Source organism: Rhinoderma darwinii, assembly GCF_050947455.1.
Source record: "Rhinoderma darwinii isolate aRhiDar2 chromosome 5 unlocalized genomic scaffold, aRhiDar2.hap1 SUPER_5_unloc_14, whole genome shotgun sequence".
NCBI lineage: Eukaryota > Metazoa > Chordata > Amphibia > Anura > Rhinodermatidae > Rhinoderma > Rhinoderma darwinii.
In genome coordinates this window covers 109,885-130,011 of record NW_027461770.1, presented here as the reverse complement: position 1 = coordinate 130,011, position 20,127 = coordinate 109,885, and the positions used below count along the sequence as shown (strand labels likewise).

Below are 20,127 nucleotides of genomic sequence, written 5' to 3'. Positions count from 1 at the left end.
CCACAAGAGGGAGACAAGGGACTGCAAAATGGAAAATAGGCATCCACCAACTTTACAGACAACTTCTCCTTGCTCCTACAACCTCCATCCTTGCACAGTTTGTTATTCTTCTAGGTAACATAGTAACAAATCCAAATTGCTGCTCTCTTTGTAGGCAAGCAAGGCTTTGTTGCAACTGCAATTCTTACTTCTTCTTGAAATGTAGGGACGACAGTACATTCCATCACATCCATCTAGTGTACACAGGTAGGTCCATTGTGGCGGGCAGGCGAGCGGGCGGGCTGCTTTATTGGCTGTTTGCTGTTCCCCTACTCCACTCCACTATTTGACTGTTGTGCTGCATCAATCAATCAATCAATCAATCAATCAATCAATCAATCAATCAATCAGTGGCTGGCTCAGGTGCAGCTCTTTAACTTACCTAAAAGGGAGGGCGGAGAGAAGACAAGGAAGGTGAATGAGGTGTTCCAATGTGAAATGCCGGAAACACAGAAACACAGACGACACACAACAAGAGGTGGCAATCTATTCATTAATTGCATTTAATCAATGAGCTCATTATCACTCATGCATTGTCCAACAGGTGTTGAAATAATGGGATTAAAAGGGGAGATCCCTTCAGAAAGACAGAAACAATAGCAAATACAAAAAACACTTTTGGAATCTGCTTTTAGTCAACACATAAGGAAAGGGTGCACCGGTCCTGGAAATACTGCAATACCAGGTCAATGCGTGGAGTGGACAGAGCAAGCTCTATTTCCATCTCCCTGTTCTAAAAATCCATTTAATATATGGTCCCCAGATAGGGGACGTATCAGATATTAAACTGATAAGAACAGATACTACACTTGATCTTAGCCAAAAGGCCGAGAAGCGATAACCCGAACGGGCCGCGCGTTGCCCGAGCCTGCCCGATACTGCTGTTCAGCCCTTGCAGCGATTCAGCCTACTTCTAGGCAATTCCATGGGGCCCTGCAGGCTCACACACTCACAGCTACACGGGAGGTGAATAAAGGCCGGAGAGGAAGCCAGACAGGATTTGCTTCTTTTGCTTGCACCACAATGCAGTGCTGAAAGAGGAGGAATCTACATAAAAACGCCTTCCTGGCAACGCCCAAATGCCCTGCTGCCATGCAGATAAACACTGGCAGCGGCAGCAAGTGCATGCCCACAGCCACCCCTTGTTCCTTCACACCTTGTATCAGCTGTAATCCAGTCCAGTCCAGTGCTGCCTGCTGAGCAGCACTGACCAACACTGCCTGGGCCCAGGCTTTTATCTCTGAGGCCCCATTATGATGTCAGAAAGCTGGCTCTGGAATCCTGAGGGCTCCACTATGACACGTGCAAAGTTCTGTCTGAACTTTATATAAGACGGTGAGGCTCAGTCAGTCACTCAGTGTTGCCTGAGAGGGCAACACTGCAACAGCCGGCCGCCAGGCTGTCTTTTTTTTGCACAGCTAGTTGCCTCCAGGAGGCCACAAGAGGGAGACAAGGGACTGCAAAATGGAAAATAGGCATCCACCAACTTTACAGACAACTTCTCCTTGCTCCTACAACCTCCATCCTTGCACAGTTTGTTATTCTTCTAGGTAACATAGTAACAAATCCAAATTGCTGCTCTCTTTGTAGGCAAGCAAGGCTTTGTTGCAACTGCAATTCTTACTTCTTCTTGAAATGTAGGGACGACAGTACATTCCATCACATCCATCTAGTGTACACAGGTAGGTCCATTGTGGCGGGCAGGCGAGCGGGCGGGCTGCTTTATTGGCTGTTTGCTGTTCCCCTACTCCACTCCACTATTTGACTGTTGTGCTGCATCAATCAATCAATCAATCAATCAATCAATCAATCAATCAATCAATCAGTGGCTGGCTCAGGTGCAGCTCTTTAACTTACCTAAAAGGGAGGGCGGAGAGAAGACAAGGAAGGTGAATGAGGTGTTCCAATGTGAAATGCCGGAAACACAGAAACACAGACGACACACAACAAGAGGTGGCAATCTATTCATTAATTGCATTTAATCAATGAGCTCATTATCACTCATGCATTGTCCAACAGGTGTTGAAATAATGGGATTAAAAGGGGAGATCCCTTCAGAAAGACAGAAACAATAGCAAAGACAAAAAACACTTTTGGAATCTGCTTTTAGTCAACACATAAGGAAAGGGTGCACCGGTCCTGGAAATACTGCAATACCAGGTCAATGCGTGGAGTGGACAGAGCAAGCTCTATTTCCATCTCCCTGTTCTAAAAATCCATTTAATATATGGTCCCCAGATAGGGGACGTATCAGATATTAAACTGATAAGAACAGATACTACACTTGATCTTAGCCAAAAGGCCGAGAAGCGATAACCCGAACGGGCCGCGCGTTGCCCGAGCCTGCCCGATACTGCTGTTCAGCCCTTGCAGCGATTCAGCCTACTTCTAGGCAATTCCATGGGGCCCTGCAGGCTCACACACTCACAGCTACACGGGAGGTGAATAAAGGCCGGAGAGGAAGCCAGACAGGATTTGCTTCTTTTGCTTGCACCACAATGCAGTGCTGAAAGAGGAGGAATCTACATAAAAACGCCTTCCTGGCAACGCCCAAATGCCCTGCTGCCATGCAGATAAACACTGGCAGCGGCAGCAAGTGCATGCCCACAACCACCCCTTGTTCCTTCACACCTTGTATCAGCTGTAATCCAGTCCAGTCCAGTGCTGCCTGCTGAGCAGCACTGACCAACACTGCCTGGGCCCAGGCTTTTATCTCTGAGGCCCCATTATGATGTCAGAAAGCTGGCTCTGGAATCCTGAGGGCTCCACTATGACACGTGCAAAGTTCCGTCTGAACTTTATATAAGACGGTGAGGCTCAGTCAGTCACTCAGTGTTGCCTGAGAGGGCAACACTGCAACAGCCGGCCGCCAGGCTGTCTTTTTTTTGCACAGCTAGTTGCCTCCAGGAGGCCACAAGAGGGAGACAAGGGACTGCAAAATGGAAAATAGGCATCCACCAACTTTACAGACAACTTCTCCTTGCTCCTACAACCTCCATCCTTGCACAGTTTGTTATTCTTCTAGGTAACATAGTAACAAATCCAAATTGCTGCTCTCTTTGTAGGCAAGCAAGGCTTTGTTGCAACTGCAATTCTTACTTCTTCTTGAAATGTAGGGACGACAGTACATTCCATCACATCCATCTAGTGTACACAGGTAGGTCCATTGTGGCGGGCAGGCGAGCGGGTGGGCTGCTTTATTGGCTGTTTGCTGTTCCCCTACTCCACTCCACTATTTGACTGTTGTGCTGCATCAATCAATCAATCAATCAATCAATCAATCAATCAATCAATCAGTGGCTGGCTCAGGTGCAGCTCTTTAACTTACCTAAAAGGGAGGGCGGAGAGAAGACAAGGAAGGTGAATGAGGTGTTCCAATGTGAAATGCCGGAAACACAGAAACACAGACGACACACAACAAGAGGTGGCAATCTATTCATTAATTGCATTTAATCAATGAGCTCATTATCACTCATGCATTGTCCAACAGGTGTTGAAATAATGGGATTAAAAGGGGAGATCCCTTCAGAAAGACAGAAACAATAGCAAAGACAAAAAACACTTTTGGAATCTGCTTTTAGTCAACACATAAGGAAAGGGTGCACCGGTCCTGGAAATACTGCAATACCAGGTCAATGCGTGGAGTGGACAGAGCAAGCTCTATTTCCATCTCCCTGTTCTAAAAATCCATTTAATATATGGTCCCCAGATAGGGGACGTATCAGATATTAAACTGATAAGAACAGATACTACACTTGATCTTAGCCAAAAGGCCGAGAAGCGATAACCCGAACGGGCCGCGCGTTGCCCGAGCCTGCCCGATACTGCTGTTCAGCCCTTGCAGCGATTCAGCCTACTTCTAGGCAATTCCATGGGGCCCTGCAGGCTCACACACTCACAGCTACACGGGAGGTGAATAAAGGCCGGAGAGGAAGCCAGACAGGATTTGCTTCTTTTGCTTGCACCACAATGCAGTGCTGAAAGAGGAGGAATCTACATAAAAACGCCTTCCTGGCAACGCCCAAATGCCCTGCTGCCATGCAGATAAACACTGGCAGCGGCAGCAAGTGCATGCCCACAGCCACCCCTTGTTCCTTCACACCTTGTATCAGCTGTAATCCAGTCCAGTCCAGTGCTGCCTGCTGAGCAGCACTGACCAACACTGCCTGGGCCCAGGCTTTTATCTCTGAGGCCCCATTATGATGTCAGAAAGCTGGCTCTGGAATCCTGAGGGCTCCACTATGACACGTGCAAAGTTCCGTCTGAACTTTATATAAGACGGTGAGGCTCAGTCAGTCACTCAGTGTTGCCTGAGAGGGCAACACTGCAACAGCCGGCCGCCAGGCTGTCTTTTTTTTGCACAGCTAGTTGCCTCCAGGAGGCCACAAGAGGGAGACAAGGGACTGCAAAATGGAAAATAGGCATCCACCAACTTTACAGACAACTTCTCCTTGCTCCTACAACCTCCATCCTTGCACAGTTTGTTATTCTTCTAGGTAACATAGTAACAAATCCAAATTGCTGCTCTCTTTGTAGGCAAGCAAGGCTTTGTTGCAACTGCAATTCTTACTTCTTCTTGAAATGTAGGGACGACAGTACATTCCATCACATCCATCTAGTGTACACAGGTAGGTCCATTGTGGCGGGCAGGCGAGCGGGCGGGCTGCTTTATTGGCTGTTTGCTGTTCCCCTACTCCACTCCACTATTTGACTGTTGTGCTGCATCAATCAATCAATCAATCAATCAATCAATCAATCAATCAATCAATCAATCAAATCAGTGGCTGGCTCAGGTGCAGCTCTTTAACTTACCTAAAAGGGAGGGCGGAGAGAAGACAAGGAAGGTGAATGAGGTGTTCCAATGTGAAATGCCGGAAACACAGAAACACAGACGACACACAACAAGAGGTGGCAATCTATTCATTAATTGCATTTAATCAATGAGCTCATTATCACTCATGCATTGTCCAACAGGTGTTGAAATAATGGGATTAAAAGGGGAGATCCCTTCAGAAAGACAGAAACAATAGCAAAGACAAAAAACACTTTTGGAATCTGCTTTTAGTCAACACATAAGGAAAGGGTGCACCGGTCCTGGAAATACTGCAATACCAGGTCAATGCGTGGAGTGGACAGAGCAAGCTCTATTTCCATCTCCCTGTTCTAAAAATCCATTTAATATATGGTCCCCAGATAGGGGACGTATCAGATATTAAACTGATAAGAACAGATACTACACTTGATCTTAGCCAAAAGGCCGAGAAGCGATAACCCGAACGGGCCGCGCGTTGCCCGAGCCTGCCCGATACTGCTGTTCAGCCCTTGCAGCGATTCAGCCTACTTCTAGGCAATTCCATGGGGCCCTGCAGGCTCACACACTCACAGCTACACGGGAGGTGAATAAAGGCCGGAGAGGAAGCCAGACAGGATTTGCTTCTTTTGCTTGCACCACAATGCAGTGCTGAAAGAGGAGGAATCTACATAAAAACGCCTTCCTGGCAACGCCCAAATGCCCTGCTGCCATGCAGATAAACACTGGCAGCGGCAGCAAGTGCATGCCCACAGCCACCCCTTGTTCCTTCACACCTTGTATCAGCTGTAATCCAGTCCAGTCCAGTGCTGCCTGCTGAGCAGCACTGACCAACACTGCCTGGGCCCAGGCTTTTATCTCTGAGGCCCCATTATGATGTCAGAAAGCTGGCTCTGGAATCCTGAGGGCTCCACTATGACACGTGCAAAGTTCCGTCTGAACTTTATATAAGACGGTGAGGCTCAGTCAGTCACTCAGTGTTGCCTGAGAGGGCAACACTGCAACAGCCGGCCGCCAGGCTGTCTTTTTTTTGCACAGCTAGTTGCCTCCAGGAGGCCACAAGAGGGAGACAAGGGACTGCAAAATGGAAAATAGGCATCCACCAACTTTACAGACAACTTCTCCTTGCTCCTACAACCTCCATCCTTGCACAGTTTGTTATTCTTCTAGGTAACATAGTAACAAATCCAAATTGCTGCTCTCTTTGTAGGCAAGCAAGGCTTTGTTGCAACTGCAATTCTTACTTCTTCTTGAAATGTAGGGACGACAGTACATTCCATCACATCCATCTAGTGTACACAGGTAGGTCCATTGTGGCGGGCAGGCGAGCGGGCGGGCTGCTTTATTGGCTGTTTGCTGTTCCCCTACTCCACTCCACTATTTGACTGTTGTGCTGCATCAATCAATCAATCAATCAATCAATCAATCAATCAATCAGTGGCTGGCTCAGGTGCAGCTCTTTAACTTACCTAAAAGGGAGGGCGGAGAGAAGACAAGGAAGGTGAATGAGGTGTTCCAATGTGAAATGCCGGAAACACAGAAACACAGACGACACACAACAAGAGGTGGCAATCTATTCATTAATTGCATTTAATCAATGAGCTCATTATCACTCATGCATTGTCCAACAGGTGTTGAAATAATGGGATTAAAAGGGGAGATCCCTTCAGAAAGACAGAAACAATAGCAAAGACAAAAAACACTTTTGGAATCTGCTTTTAGTCAACACATAAGGAAAGGGTGCACCGGTCCTGGAAATACTGCAATACCAGGTCAATGCGTGGAGTGGACAGAGCAAGCTCTATTTCCATCTCCCTGTTCTAAAAATCCATTTAATATATGGTCCCCAGATAGGGGACGTATCAGATATTAAACTGATAAGAACAGATACTACACTTGATCTTAGCCAAAAGGCCGAGAAGCGATAACCCGAACGGGCCGCGCGTTGCCCGAGCCTGCCCGATACTGCTGTTCAGCCCTTGCAGCGATTCAGCCTACTTCTAGGCAATTCCATGGGGCCCTGCAGGCTCACACACTCACAGCTACACGGGAGGTGAATAAAGGCCGGAGAGGAAGCCAGACAGGATTTGCTTCTTTTGCTTGCACCACAATGCAGTGCTGAAAGAGGAGGAATCTACATAAAAACGCCTTCCTGGCAACGCCCAAATGCCCTGCTGCCATGCAGATAAACACTGGCAGCGGCAGCAAGTGCATGCCCACAGCCACCCCTTGTTCCTTCACACCTTGTATCAGCTGTAATCCAGTCCAGTCCAGTGCTGCCTGCTGAGCAGCACTGACCAACACTGCCTGGGCCCAGGCTTTTATCTCTGAGGCCCCATTATGATGTCAGAAAGCTGGCTCTGGAATCCTGAGGGCTCCACTATGACACGTGCAAAGTTCCGTCTGAACTTTATATAAGACGGTGAGGCTCAGTCAGTCACTCAGTGTTGCCTGAGAGGGCAACACTGCAACAGCCGGCCGCCAGGCTGTCTTTTTTTTGCACAGCTAGTTGCCTCCAGGAGGCCACAAGAGGGAGACAAGGGACTGCAAAATGGAAAATAGGCATCCACCAACTTTACAGACAACTTCTCCTTGCTCCTACAACCTCCATCCTTGCACAGTTTGTTATTCTTCTAGGTAACATAGTAACAAATCCAAATTGCTGCTCTCTTTGTAGGCAAGCAAGGCTTTGTTGCAACTGCAATTCTTACTTCTTCTTGAAATGTAGGGACGACAGTACATTCCATCACATCCATCTAGTGTACACAGGTAGGTCCATTGTGGCGGGCAGGCGAGCGGGTGGGCTGCTTTATTGGCTGTTTGCTGTTCCCCTACTCCACTCCACTATTTGACTGTTGTGCTGCATCAATCAATCAATCAATCAATCAATCAATCAATCAATCAATCAATCAATCAATCAGTGGCTGGCTCAGGTGCAGCTCTTTAACTTACCTAAAAGGGAGGGCGGAGAGAAGACAAGGAAGGTGAATGAGGTGTTCCAATGTGAAATGCCGGAAACACAGAAACACAGACGACACACAACAAGAGGTGGCAATCTATTCATTAATTGCATTTAATCAATGAGCTCATTATCACTCATGCATTGTCCAACAGGTGTTGAAATAATGGGATTAAAAGGGGAGATCCCTTCAGAAAGACAGAAACAATAGCAAAGACAAAAAACACTTTTGGAATCTGCTTTTAGTCAACACATAAGGAAAGGGTGCACCGGTCCTGGAAATACTGCAATACCAGGTCAATGCGTGGAGTGGACAGAGCAAGCTCTATTTCCATCTCCCTGTTCTAAAAATCCATTTAATATATGGTCCCCAGATAGGGGACGTATCAGATATTAAACTGATAAGAACAGATACTACACTTGATCTTAGCCAAAAGGCCGAGAAGCGATAACCCGAACGGGCCGCGCGTTGCCCGAGCCTGCCCGATACTGCTGTTCAGCCCTTGCAGCGATTCAGCCTACTTCTAGGCAATTCCATGGGGCCCTGCAGGCTCACACACTCACAGCTACACGGGAGGTGAATAAAGGCCGGAGAGGAAGCCAGACAGGATTTGCTTCTTTTGCTTGCACCACAATGCAGTGCTGAAAGAGGAGGAATCTACATAAAAACGCCTTCCTGGCAACGCCCAAATGCCCTGCTGCCATGCAGATAAACACTGGCAGCGGCAGCAAGTGCATGCCCACAGCCACCCCTTGTTCCTTCACACCTTGTATCAGCTGTAATCCAGTCCAGTCCAGTGCTGCCTGCTGAGCAGCACTGACCAACACTGCCTGGGCCCAGGCTTTTATCTCTGAGGCCCCATTATGATGTCAGAAAGCTGGCTCTGGAATCCTGAGGGCTCCACTATGACACGTGCAAAGTTCCGTCTGAACTTTATATAAGACGGTGAGGCTCAGTCAGTCACTCAGTGTTGCCTGAGAGGGCAACACTGCAACAGCCGGCCGCCAGGCTGTCTTTTTTTTGCACAGCTAGTTGCCTCCAGGAGGCCACAAGAGGGAGACAAGGGACTGCAAAATGGAAAATAGGCATCCACCAACTTTACAGACAACTTCTCCTTGCTCCTACAACCTCCATCCTTGCACAGTTTGTTATTCTTCTAGGTAACATAGTAACAAATCCAAATTGCTGCTCTCTTTGTAGGCAAGCAAGGCTTTGTTGCAACTGCAATTCTTACTTCTTCTTGAAATGTAGGGACGACAGTACATTCCATCACATCCATCTAGTGTACACAGGTAGGTCCATTGTGGCGGGCAGGCGAGCGGGCGGGCTGCTTTATTGGCTGTTTGCTGTTCCCCTACTCCACTCCACTATTTGACTGTTGTGCTGCATCAATCAATCAATCAATCAATCAATCAATCAATCAATCAATCAATCAATCAATCAGTGGCTGGCTCAGGTGCAGCTCTTTAACTTACCTAAAAGGGAGGGCGGAGAGAAGACAAGGAAGGTGAATGAGGTGTTCCAATGTGAAATGCCGGAAACACAGAAACACAGACGACACACAACAAGAGGTGGCAATCTATTCATTAATTGCATTTAATCAATGAGCTCATTATCACTCATGCATTGTCCAACAGGTGTTGAAATAATGGGATTAAAAGGGGAGATCCCTTCAGAAAGACAGAGACAATAGCAAAGACAAAAAACACTTTTGGAATCTGCTTTTAGTCAACACATAAGGAAAGGGTGCACCGGTCCTGGAAATACTGCAATACCAGGTCAATGCGTGGAGTGGACAGAGCAAGCTCTATTTCCATCTCCCTGTTCTAAAATCATTTAATATATGGTCCCCAGATAGGGGACGTATCAGATATTAAACTGATAAGAACAGATACTACACTTGATCTTAGCCAAAAGGCCGAGAAGCGATAACCCGACGGGCCGCGCGTTGCCCGAGCCTGCCCGATACTGCTGTTCAGCCTTGCAGCGATTCAGCCTACTTCTAGGCAATTCCATGGGGCCCTGCAGGCTCACACACTCACAGCTACACGGGAGGTGAATAAAGGCCGGAGAGGAAGCCAGACAGGATTTGCTTCTTTTGCTTGCACCACAATGCAGTGCTGAAAGAGGAGGAATCTACATAAAAACGCCTTCCTGGCAACGCCCAAATGCCCTGCTGCCATGCAGATAAACACTGGCAGCGGCAGCAAGTGCATGCCCACAGCCACCCCTTGTTCCTTCACACCTTGTATCAGCTGTAATCCAGTCCAGTCCCAGTGCTGCCTGCTGAGCAGCACTGAACAACACTGCCTGGGCCCAGGCTTTTATCTCTGAGGCCCCATTATGATGTCAGAAAGCTGGCTCTGGAATCCTGAGGCTCCACTATGACACGTGCAAAGTTCCGTCTGAACTTTATATAAGACGGTGAGGCTCAGTCAGTCACTCAGTGTTTGCCTGAGAGGGCAACACTGCAACAGCCGGCCGCCAGGCTGTCTTTTTTTTGCACAGCTAGTTGCCTCCAGGAGGCCACAAGAGGGAGACAAGGGACTGCAAAATGGAAATAGGCATCCACCAACTTACAGACAACTTCTCCTTGCTCTACAACCCTCCATCCTTGCACAGTTTGTTATTCTTCTAGGTAACATAGTAACAAATCCAAATTGCTGCTCTCTTTGTAGGCAAGCAAGGCTTTGTTGCAACTGCAATTCTTACTTCTTGAAATGTAGGGACGACAGTACATCCATCACATCCATCTAGTGTACACAGGTAGGTCCATTGTGGCGGCAGGCGAGGCGGGCGGGCTGCTTTATTGGCTGTTTGCTGTTCCCCTACTCCACTCCACTATTTGACTGTTGTGCTGCATTCAATCAATAAATCAATCAATCAATAAATCAATCAATCAGTGGCTGGCTTCAGGTGCAGCTCTTTAACTTACCTAAAAGGAGGGCGGAGAAAGACAAGGAAGGTGAATGAGGTGTTCCAATGTGAAATGCCGGAAACAAGAAACACAGACGACACACACAAAGAGGTGGCAATCTATTCATTAATTGCTTTAATCAAGAGCTCATTATCACTCATGCATTGTCCAACATGTGTTGAAATAATGGGATTAAAAGGGGAGATCCCTTCAGAAAGACAGAAACAATAGCAAAGACAAAAAACACTTTTGGAATCTGCTTTTAGTCAACACATAAGGAAAGGGTGCACCGGTCCTGGAAATACTGCAATACCAGGTCAATGCGTGGAGTGGACAGAGCAAGCTCTATTCCATCTCCCTGTTCTAAAAATCCATTTAATATATGGTCCCCAGATAGGGGACGTATCAGATATTAAACTGATAAGAACAGATACTACACTTGATCTTAGCCAAAAGGCCGAGAGAAGCGATAACCCGAACGGGCCGCGCGTTGCCCGAGCCTGCCCGATACTGCTGTTCAGCCCTTGCAGCGATTCAGCCTACTTCTAGGCAATTCCATGGGGCCCTGCAGGCTCACACACTCACAGCTACACGGGAGGTGAATAAAGGCCGGAGAGGAAGCCAGACAGGATTTGCTTCTTTTGCTTGCACCACAATGCAGTGCTGAAAGAGGAGGAATCTACATAAAAACGCCTTCCTGGCAACGCCCAAATGCCCTGCTGCCATGCAGATAAACACTGGCAGCGGCAGCAAGTGCATGCCCACAGCCACCCCTTGTTCCTTCACACCTTGTATCAGCTGTAATCCAGTCCAGTCCAGTGCTGCCTGCTGAGCAGCACTGACCAACACTGCCTGGGCCCAGGCTTTTATCTCTGAGGCCCCATTATGATGTCAGAAAGCTGGCTCTGGAATCCTGAGGGCTCCACTATGACACGTGCAAAGTTCCGTCTGAACTTTATATAAGACGGTGAGGCTCAGTCAGTCACTCAGTGTTGCCTGAGAGGGCAACACTGCAACAGCCGGCCGCCAGGCTGTCTTTTTTTTGCACAGCTAGTTGCCTCCAGGAGGCCACAAGAGGGAGACAAGGGACTGCAAAATGGAAAATAGGCATCCACCAACTTTACAGACAACTTCTCCTTGCTCCTACAACCTCCATCCTTGCACAGTTTGTTATTCTTCTAGGTAACATAGTAACAAATCCAAATTGCTGCTCTCTTTGTAGGCAAGCAAGGCTTTGTTGCAACTGCAATTCTTACTTCTTCTTGAAATGTAGGGACGACAGTACATTCCATCACATCCATCTAGTGTACACAGGTAGGTCCATTGTGGCGGGCAGGCGAGCGGGCGGGCTGCTTTATTGGCTGTTTGCTGTTCCCCTACTCCACTCCACTATTTGACTGTTGTGCTGCATCAATCAATCAATCAATCAATCAATCAATCAATCAATCAATCAATCAATCAGTGGCTGGCTCAGGTGCAGCTCTTTAACTTACCTAAAAGGGAGGGCGGAGAGAAGACAAGGAAGGTGAATGAGGTGTTCCAATGTGAAATGCCGGAAACACAGAAACACAGACGACACACAACAAGAGGTGGCAATCTATTCATTAATTGCATTTAATCAATGAGCTCATTATCACTCATGCATTGTCCAACAGGTGTTGAAATAATGGGATTAAAAGGGGAGATCCCTTCAGAAAGACAGAAACAATAGCAAAGACAAAAAACACTTTTGGAATCTGCTTTTAGTCAACACATAAGGAAAGGGTGCACCGGTCCTGGAAATACTGCAATACCAGGTCAATGCGTGGAGTGGACAGAGCAAGCTCTATTTCCATCTCCCTGTTCTAAAAATCCATTTAATATATGGTCCCCAGATAGGGGACGTATCAGATATTAAACTGATAAGAACAGATACTACACTTGATCTTAGCCAAAAGGCCGAGAAGCGATAACCCGAACGGGCCGCGCGTTGCCCGAGCCTGCCCGATACTGCTGTTCAGCCCTTGCAGCGATTCAGCCTACTTCTAGGCAATTCCATGGGGCCCTGCAGGCTCACACACTCACAGCTACACGGGAGGTGAATAAAGGCCGGAGAGGAAGCCAGACAGGATTTGCTTCTTTTGCTTGCACCACAATGCAGTGCTGAAAGAGGAGGAATCTACATAAAAACGCCTTCCTGGCAACGCCCAAATGCCCTGCTGCCATGCAGATAAACACTGGCAGCGGCAGCAAGTGCATGCCCACAGCCACCCCTTGTTCCTTCACACCTTGTATCAGCTGTAATCCAGTCCAGTCCAGTGCTGCCTGCTGAGCAGCACTGACCAACACTGCCTGGGCCCAGGCTTTTATCTCTGAGGCCCCATTATGATGTCAGAAAGCTGGCTCTGGAATCCTGAGGGCTCCACTATGACACGTGCAAAGTTCCGTCTGAACTTTATATAAGACGGTGAGGCTCAGTCAGTCACTCAGTGTTGCCTGAGAGGGCAACACTGCAACAGCCGGCCGCCAGGCTGTCTTTTTTTTGCACAGCTAGTTGCCTCCAGGAGGCCACAAGAGGGAGACAAGGGACTGCAAAATGGAAAATAGGCATCCACCAACTTTACAGACAACTTCTCCTTGCTCCTACAACCTCCATCCTTGCACAGTTTGTTATTCTTCTAGGTAACATAGTAACAAATCCAAATTGCTGCTCTCTTTGTAGGCAAGCAAGGCTTTGTTGCAACTGCAATTCTTACTTCTTCTTGAAATGTAGGGACGACAGTACATTCCATCACATCCATCTAGTGTACACAGGTAGGTCCATTGTGGCGGGCAGGCGAGCGGGCGGGCTGCTTTATTGGCTGTTTGCTGTTCCCCTACTCCACTCCACTATTTGACTGTTGTGCTGCAATCAATCAATCAATCAATCAATCAATCAATCAATCAATCAATCAATCAGTGGCTGGCTCAGGTGCAGCTCTTTAACTTACCTAAAATGGAGGGCGGAGAGAAGACAAGGAAGGTGAATGAGGTGTTCCAATGTGAAATGCCGGAAACACAGAAACACAGACGACACACAACAAGAGGTGGCAATCTATTCATTAATTGCATTTAATCAATGAGCTCATTATCACTCATGCATTGTCCAACAGGTGTTGAAATAATGGGATTAAAAGGGGAGATCCCTTCAGAAAGACAGAAACAATAGCAAAGACAAAAAACACTTTTGGAATCTGCTTTTAGTCAACACATAAGGAAAGGGTGCACCGGTCCTGGAAATACTGCAATACCAGGTCAATGCGTGGAGTGGACAGAGCAAGCTCTATTTCCATCTCCCTGTTCTAAAAATCCATTTAATATATGGTCCCCAGATAGGGGACGTATCAGATATTAAACTGATAAGAACAGATACTACACTTGATCTTAGCCAAAAGGCCGAGAAGCGATAACCCGAACGGGCCGCGCGTTGCCCGAGCCTGCCCGATACTGCTGTTCAGCCCTTGCAGCGATTCAGCCTACTTCTAGGCAATTCCATGGGGCCCTGCAGGCTCACACACTCACAGCTACACGGGAGGTGAATAAAGGCCGGAGAGGAAGCCAGACAGGATTTGCTTCTTTTGCTTGCACCACAATGCAGTGCTGAAAGAGGAGGAATCTACATAAAAACGCCTTCCTGGCAACGCCCAAATGCCCTGCTGCCATGCAGATAAACACTGGCAGCGGCAGCAAGTGCATGCCCACAGCCACCCCTTGTTCCTTCACACCTTGTATCAGCTGTAATCCAGTCCAGTCCAGTGCTGCCTGCTGAGCAGCACTGACCAACACTGCCTGGGCCCAGGCTTTTATCTCTGAGGCCCCATTATGATGTCAGAAAGCTGGCTCTGGAATCCTGAGGGCTCCACTATGACACGTGCAAAGTTCCGTCTGAACTTTATATAAGACGGTGAGGCTCAGTCAGTCACTCAGTGTTGCCTGAGAGGGCAACACTGCAACAGCCGGCCGCCAGGCTGTCTTTTTTTTGCACAGCTAGTTGCCTCCAGGAGGCCACAAGAGGGAGACAAGGGACTGCAAAATGGAAAATAGGCATCCACCAACTTTACAGACAACTTCTCCTTGCTCCTACAACCTCCATCCTTGCACAGTTTGTTATTCTTCTAGGTAACATAGTAACAAATCCAAATTGCTGCTCTCTTTGTAGGCAAGCAAGGCTTTGTTGCAACTGCAATTCTTACTTCTTCTTGAAATGTAGGGACGACAGTACATTCCATCACATCCATCTAGTGTACACAGGTAGGTCCATTGTGGCGGGCAGGCGAGCGGGCGGGCTGCTTTATTGGCTGTTTGCTGTTCCCCTACTCCACTCCACTATTTGACTGTTGTGCTGCATCAATCAATCAATCAATCAATCAATCAATCAATCAATCAATCAATCAATCAGTGGCTGGCTCAGGTGCAGCTCTTTAACTTACCTAAAAGGGAGGGCGGAGAGAAGACAAGGAAGGTGAATGAGGTGTTCCAATGTGAAATGCCGGAAACACAGAAACACAGACGACACACAACAAGAGGTGGCAATCTATTCATTAATTGCATTTAATCAATGAGCTCATTATCACTCATGCATTGTCCAACAGGTGTTGAAATAATGGGATTAAAAGGGGAGATCCCTTCAGAAAGACAGAAACAATAGCAAAGACAAAAAACACTTTTGGAATCTGCTTTTAGTCAACACATAAGGAAAGGGTGCACCGGTCCTGGAAATACTGCAATACCAGGTCAATGCGTGGAGTGGACAGAGCAAGCTCTATTTCCATCTCCCTGTTCTAAAAATCCATTTAATATATGGTCCCCAGATAGGGGACGTATCAGATATTAAACTGATAAGAACAGATACTACACTTGATCTTAGCCAAAAGGCCGAGAAGCGATAACCCGAACGGGCCGCGCGTTGCCCGAGCCTGCCCGATACTGCTGTTCAGCCCTTGCAGCGATTCAGCCTACTTCTAGGCAATTCCATGGGGCCCTGCAGGCTCACACACTCACAGCTACACGGGAGGTGAATAAAGGCCGGAGAGGAAGCCAGACAGGATTTGCTTCTTTTGCTTGCACCACAATGCAGTGCTGAAAGAGGAGGAATCTACATAAAAACGCCTTCCTGGCAACGCCCAAATGCCCTGCTGCCATGCAGATAAACACTGGCAGCGGCAGCAAGTGCATGCCCACAGCCACCCCTTGTTCCTTCACACCTTGTATCAGCTGTAATCCAGTCCAGTCCAGTGCTGCCTGCTGAGCAGCACTGACCAACACTGCCTGGGCCCAGGCTTTTATCTCTGAGGCCCCATTATGATGTCAGAAAGCTGGCTCTGGAATCCTGAGGGCTCCACTATGACACGTGCAAAGTTCCGTCTGAACTTTATATAAGACGGTGAGGCTCAGTCAGTCACTCAGTGTTGCCTGAGAGGGCAACACTGCAACAGCCGGCCGCCAGGCTGTCTTTTTTTTGCACAGCTAGTTGCCTCCAGGAGGCCACAAGAGGGAGACAAGGGACTGCAAAATGGAAAATAGGCATCCACCAACTTTACAGACAACTTCTCCTTGCTCCTACAACCTCCATCCTTGCACAGTTTGTTATTCTTCTAGGTAACATAGTAACAAATCCAAATTGCTGCTCTCTTTGTAGGCAAGCAAGGCTTTGTTGCAACTGCAATTCTTACTTCTTCTTGAAATGTAGGGACGACAGTACATTCCATCACATCCATCTAGTGTACACAGGTAGGTCCATTGTGGCGGGCAGGCGAGCGGGCGGGCTGCTTTATTGGCTGTTTGCTGTTCCCCTACTCCACTCCACTATTTGACTGTTGTGCTGCATCAATCAATCAATCAATCAATCAATCAATCAATCAATCAATCAATCAATCAGTGGCTGGCTCAGGTGCAGCTCTTTAACTTACCTAAAAGGGAGGGCGGAGAGAAGACAAGGAAGGTGAATGAGGTGTTCCAATGTGAAATGCCGGAAACACAGAAACACAGACGACACACAACAAGAGGTGGCAATCTATTCATTAATTGCATTTAATCAATGAGCTCATTATCACTCATGCATTGTCCAACAGGTGTTGAAATAATGGGATTAAAAGGGGAGATCCCTTCAGAAAGACAGAAACAATAGCAAAGACAAAAAACACTTTTGGAATCTGCTTTTAGTCAACACATAAGGAAAGGGTGCACCGGTCCTGGAAATACTGCAATACCAGGTCAATGCGTGGAGTGGACAGAGCAAGCTCTATTTCCATCTCCCTGTTCTAAAAATCCATTTAATATATGGTCCCCAGATAGGGGACGTATCAGATATTAAACTGATAAGAACAGATACTACACTTGATCTTAGCCAAAAGGCCGAGAAGCGATAACCCGAACGGGCCGCGCGTTGCCCGAGCCTGCCCGATACTGCTGTTCAGCCCTTGCAGCGATTCAGCCTACTTCTAGGCAATTCCATGGGGCCCTGCAGGCTCACACACTCACAGCTACACGGGAGGTGAATAAAGGCCGGAGAGGAAGCCAGACAGGATTTGCTTCTTTTGCTTGCACCACAATGCAGTGCTGAAAGAGGAGGAATCTACATAAAAACGCCTTCCTGGCAACGCCCAAATGCCCTGCTGCCATGCAGATAAACACTGGCAGCGGCAGCAAGTGCATGCCCACAGCCACCCCTTGTTCCTTCACACCTTGTATCAGCTGTAATCCAGTCCAGTCCAGTGCTGCCTGCTGAGCAGCACTGACCAACACTGCCTGGGCCCAGGCTTTTATCTCTGAGGCCCCATTATGATGTCAGAAAGCTGGCTCTGGAATCCTGAGGGCTCCACTATGACACGTGCAAAGTTCCGTCTGAACTTTATATAAGACGGTGAGGCTCAGTCAGTCACTCAGTGTTGCCTGAGAGGGCAACACTGCAACAGCCGGCCGCCAGGCTGTCTTTTTTTTGCACAGCTAGTTGCCTCCAGGAGGCCACAAGAGGGAGACAAGGGACTGCAAAATGGAAAATAGGCATCCACCAACTTTACAGACAACTTCTCCTTGCTCCTACAACCTCCATCCTTGCACAGTTTGTTATTCTTCTAGGTAACATAGTAACAAATCCAAATTGCTGCTCTCTTTGTAGGCAAGCAAGGCTTTGTTGCAACTGCAATTCTTACTTCTTCTTGAAATGTAGGGACGACAGTACATTCCATCACATCCATCTAGTGTACACAGGTAGGTCCATTGTGGCGGGCAGGCGAGCGGGCGGGCTGCTTTATTGGCTGTTTGCTGTTCCCCTACTCCACTCCACTATTTGACTGTTGTGCTGCATCAATCAATCAATCAATCAATCAATCAATCAATCAATCAATCAGTGGCTGGCTCAGGTGCAGCTCTTTAACTTACCTAAAAGGGAGGGCGGAGAGAAGACAAGGAAGGTGAATGAGGTGTTCCAATGTGAAATGCCGGAAACACAGAAACACAGACGACACACAACAAGAGGTGGCAATCTATTCATTAATTGCATTTAATCAATGAGCTCATTATCACTCATGCATTGTCCAACAGGTGTTGAAATAATGGGATTAAAAGGGGAGATCCCTTCAGAAAGACAGAAACAATAGCAAAGACAAAAAACACTTTTGGAATCTGCTTTTAGTCAACACATAAGGAAAGGGTGCACCGGTCCTGGAAATACTGCAATACCAGGTCAATGCGTGGAGTGGACAGAGCAAGCTCTATTTCCATCTCCCTGTTCTAAAAATCCATTTAATATATGGTCCCCAGATAGGGGACGTATCAGATATTAAACTGATAAGAACAGATACTACACTTGATCTTAGCCAAAAGGCCGAGAAGCGATAACCCGAACGGGCCGCGCGTTGCCCGAGCCTGCCCGATACTGCTGTTCAGCCCTTGCAGCGATTCAGCCTACTTCTAGGCAATTCCATGGGGCCCTGCAGGCTCACACACTCACAGCTACACGGGAGGTGAATAAAGGCCGGAGAGGAAGCCAGACAGGATTTGCTTCTTTTGCTTGCACCACAATGCAGTGCTGAAAGAGGAGGAATCTACATAAAAACGCCTTCCTGGCAACGCCCAAATGCCCTGCTGCCATGCAGATAAACACTGGCAGCGGCAGCAAGTGCATGCCCACAGCCACCCCTTGTTCCTTCACACCTTGTATCAGCTGTAATCCAGTCCAGTCCAGTGCTGCCTGCTGAGCAGCACTGACCAACACTGCCTGGGCCCAGGCTTTTATCTCTGAGGCCCCATTATGATGTCAGAAAGCTGGCTCTGGAATCCTGAGGGCTCCACTATGACACGTGCAAAGTTCCGTCTGAACTTTATATAAGACGGTGAGGCTCAGTCAGTCACTCAGTGTTGCCTGAGAGGGCAACACTGCAACAGCCGGCCGCCAGGCTGTCTTTTTTTTGCACAGCTAGTTGCCTCCAGGAGGCCACAAGAGGGAGACAAGGGACTGCAAAATGGAAAATAGGCATCCACCAACTTTACAGACAACTTCTCCTTGCTCCTACAACCTCCATCCTTGCACAGTTTGTTATTCTTCTAGGTAACATAGTAACAAATCCAAATTGCTGCTCTCTTTGTAGGCAAGCAAGGCTTTGTTGCAACTGCAATTCTTACTTCTTCTTGAAATGTAGGGACGACAGTACATTCCATCACATCCATCTAGTGTACACAGGTAGGTCCATTGTGGCGGGCAGGCGAGCGGGCGGGCTGCTTTATTGGCTGTTTGCTGTTCCCCTACTCCACTCCACTATTTGACTGTTGTGCTGCATCAATCAATCAATCAATCAATCAATCAATCAATCAATCAATCAATCAGTGGCTGGCTCAGGTGCAGCTCTTTAACTTACCTAAAAGGGAGGGCGGAGAGAAGACAAGGAAGGTGAATGAGGTGTTCCAATGTGAAATGCCGGAAACACAGAAACACAGACGACACACAACAAGAGGTGGCAATCTATTCATTAATTGCATTTAATCAATGAGCTCATTATCACTCATGCATTGTCCAACAGGTGTTGAAATAATGGGATTAAAAGGGGAGATCCCTTCAGAAAGACAGAAACAATAGCAAAGACAAAAAACACTTTTGGAATCTGCTTTTAGTCAACACATAAGGAAAGGGTGCACCGGTCCTGGAAATACTGCAATACCAGGTCAATGCGTGGAGTGGACAGAGCAAGCTCTATTTCCATCTCCCTGTTCTAAAAATCCATTTAATATATGGTCCCCAGATAGGGGACGTATCAGATATTAAACTGATAAGAACAGATACTACACTTGATCTTAGCCAAAAGGCCGAGAAGCGATAACCCGAACGGGCCGCGCGTTGCCCGAGCCTGCCCGATACTGCTGTTCAGCCCTTGCAGCGATTCAGCCTA

At 47.6% G+C, this 20,127-nt stretch overlaps 14 non-coding genes across 14 annotated transcripts; all 14 read right to left on the bottom strand.

Annotated features, from left to right (window-relative positions):
• Positions 1-687: 687 nt before the first annotated feature.
• LOC142685414 (U2 spliceosomal RNA) lies at positions 688-878 on the bottom strand. The gene has a single exon (XR_012854897.1). It is a non-coding gene; the product is annotated as a U2 spliceosomal RNA (small nuclear RNA).
• A 1,284-nt stretch (positions 879-2,162) lies between these two features.
• LOC142685413 (U2 spliceosomal RNA) lies at positions 2,163-2,353 on the bottom strand. Its single transcript, XR_012854896.1, has one exon. It is a non-coding gene; the product is annotated as a U2 spliceosomal RNA (small nuclear RNA).
• Positions 2,354-3,633: 1,280 nt separating this feature from the next.
• LOC142685412 (U2 spliceosomal RNA) lies at positions 3,634-3,824 on the bottom strand. The gene has a single exon (XR_012854895.1). It is a non-coding gene; the product is annotated as a U2 spliceosomal RNA (small nuclear RNA).
• A 1,293-nt stretch (positions 3,825-5,117) lies between these two features.
• LOC142685411 (U2 spliceosomal RNA) lies at positions 5,118-5,308 on the bottom strand. Its single transcript, XR_012854894.1, has one exon. It is a non-coding gene; the product is annotated as a U2 spliceosomal RNA (small nuclear RNA).
• Positions 5,309-6,584: 1,276 nt separating this feature from the next.
• Positions 6,585-6,775, bottom strand: LOC142685410 (U2 spliceosomal RNA). The gene has a single exon (XR_012854893.1). It is a non-coding gene; the product is annotated as a U2 spliceosomal RNA (small nuclear RNA).
• Positions 6,776-8,067: 1,292 nt separating this feature from the next.
• Positions 8,068-8,258, bottom strand: LOC142685409 (U2 spliceosomal RNA). The gene has a single exon (XR_012854892.1). It is a non-coding gene; the product is annotated as a U2 spliceosomal RNA (small nuclear RNA).
• A 1,292-nt stretch (positions 8,259-9,550) lies between these two features.
• LOC142685642 (U2 spliceosomal RNA) lies at positions 9,551-9,739 on the bottom strand. The gene has a single exon (XR_012855103.1). It is a non-coding gene; the product is annotated as a U2 spliceosomal RNA (small nuclear RNA).
• Positions 9,740-11,005: 1,266 nt separating this feature from the next.
• Positions 11,006-11,197, bottom strand: LOC142685641 (U2 spliceosomal RNA). The gene has a single exon (XR_012855102.1). It is a non-coding gene; the product is annotated as a U2 spliceosomal RNA (small nuclear RNA).
• Positions 11,198-12,485: 1,288 nt separating this feature from the next.
• Positions 12,486-12,676, bottom strand: LOC142685408 (U2 spliceosomal RNA). The gene has a single exon (XR_012854891.1). It is a non-coding gene; the product is annotated as a U2 spliceosomal RNA (small nuclear RNA).
• Positions 12,677-13,961: 1,285 nt separating this feature from the next.
• On the bottom strand, positions 13,962-14,152 carry LOC142685405 (U2 spliceosomal RNA). Its single transcript, XR_012854889.1, has one exon. It is a non-coding gene; the product is annotated as a U2 spliceosomal RNA (small nuclear RNA).
• Positions 14,153-15,440: 1,288 nt separating this feature from the next.
• Positions 15,441-15,631, bottom strand: LOC142685404 (U2 spliceosomal RNA). The gene has a single exon (XR_012854888.1). It is a non-coding gene; the product is annotated as a U2 spliceosomal RNA (small nuclear RNA).
• Positions 15,632-16,919: 1,288 nt separating this feature from the next.
• On the bottom strand, positions 16,920-17,110 carry LOC142685403 (U2 spliceosomal RNA). The gene has a single exon (XR_012854887.1). It is a non-coding gene; the product is annotated as a U2 spliceosomal RNA (small nuclear RNA).
• A 1,280-nt stretch (positions 17,111-18,390) lies between these two features.
• On the bottom strand, positions 18,391-18,581 carry LOC142685402 (U2 spliceosomal RNA). The gene has a single exon (XR_012854886.1). It is a non-coding gene; the product is annotated as a U2 spliceosomal RNA (small nuclear RNA).
• A 1,284-nt stretch (positions 18,582-19,865) lies between these two features.
• Positions 19,866-20,056, bottom strand: LOC142685401 (U2 spliceosomal RNA). Its single transcript, XR_012854885.1, has one exon. It is a non-coding gene; the product is annotated as a U2 spliceosomal RNA (small nuclear RNA).
• Between the last annotated feature and the right edge of the window lie 71 nt (positions 20,057-20,127).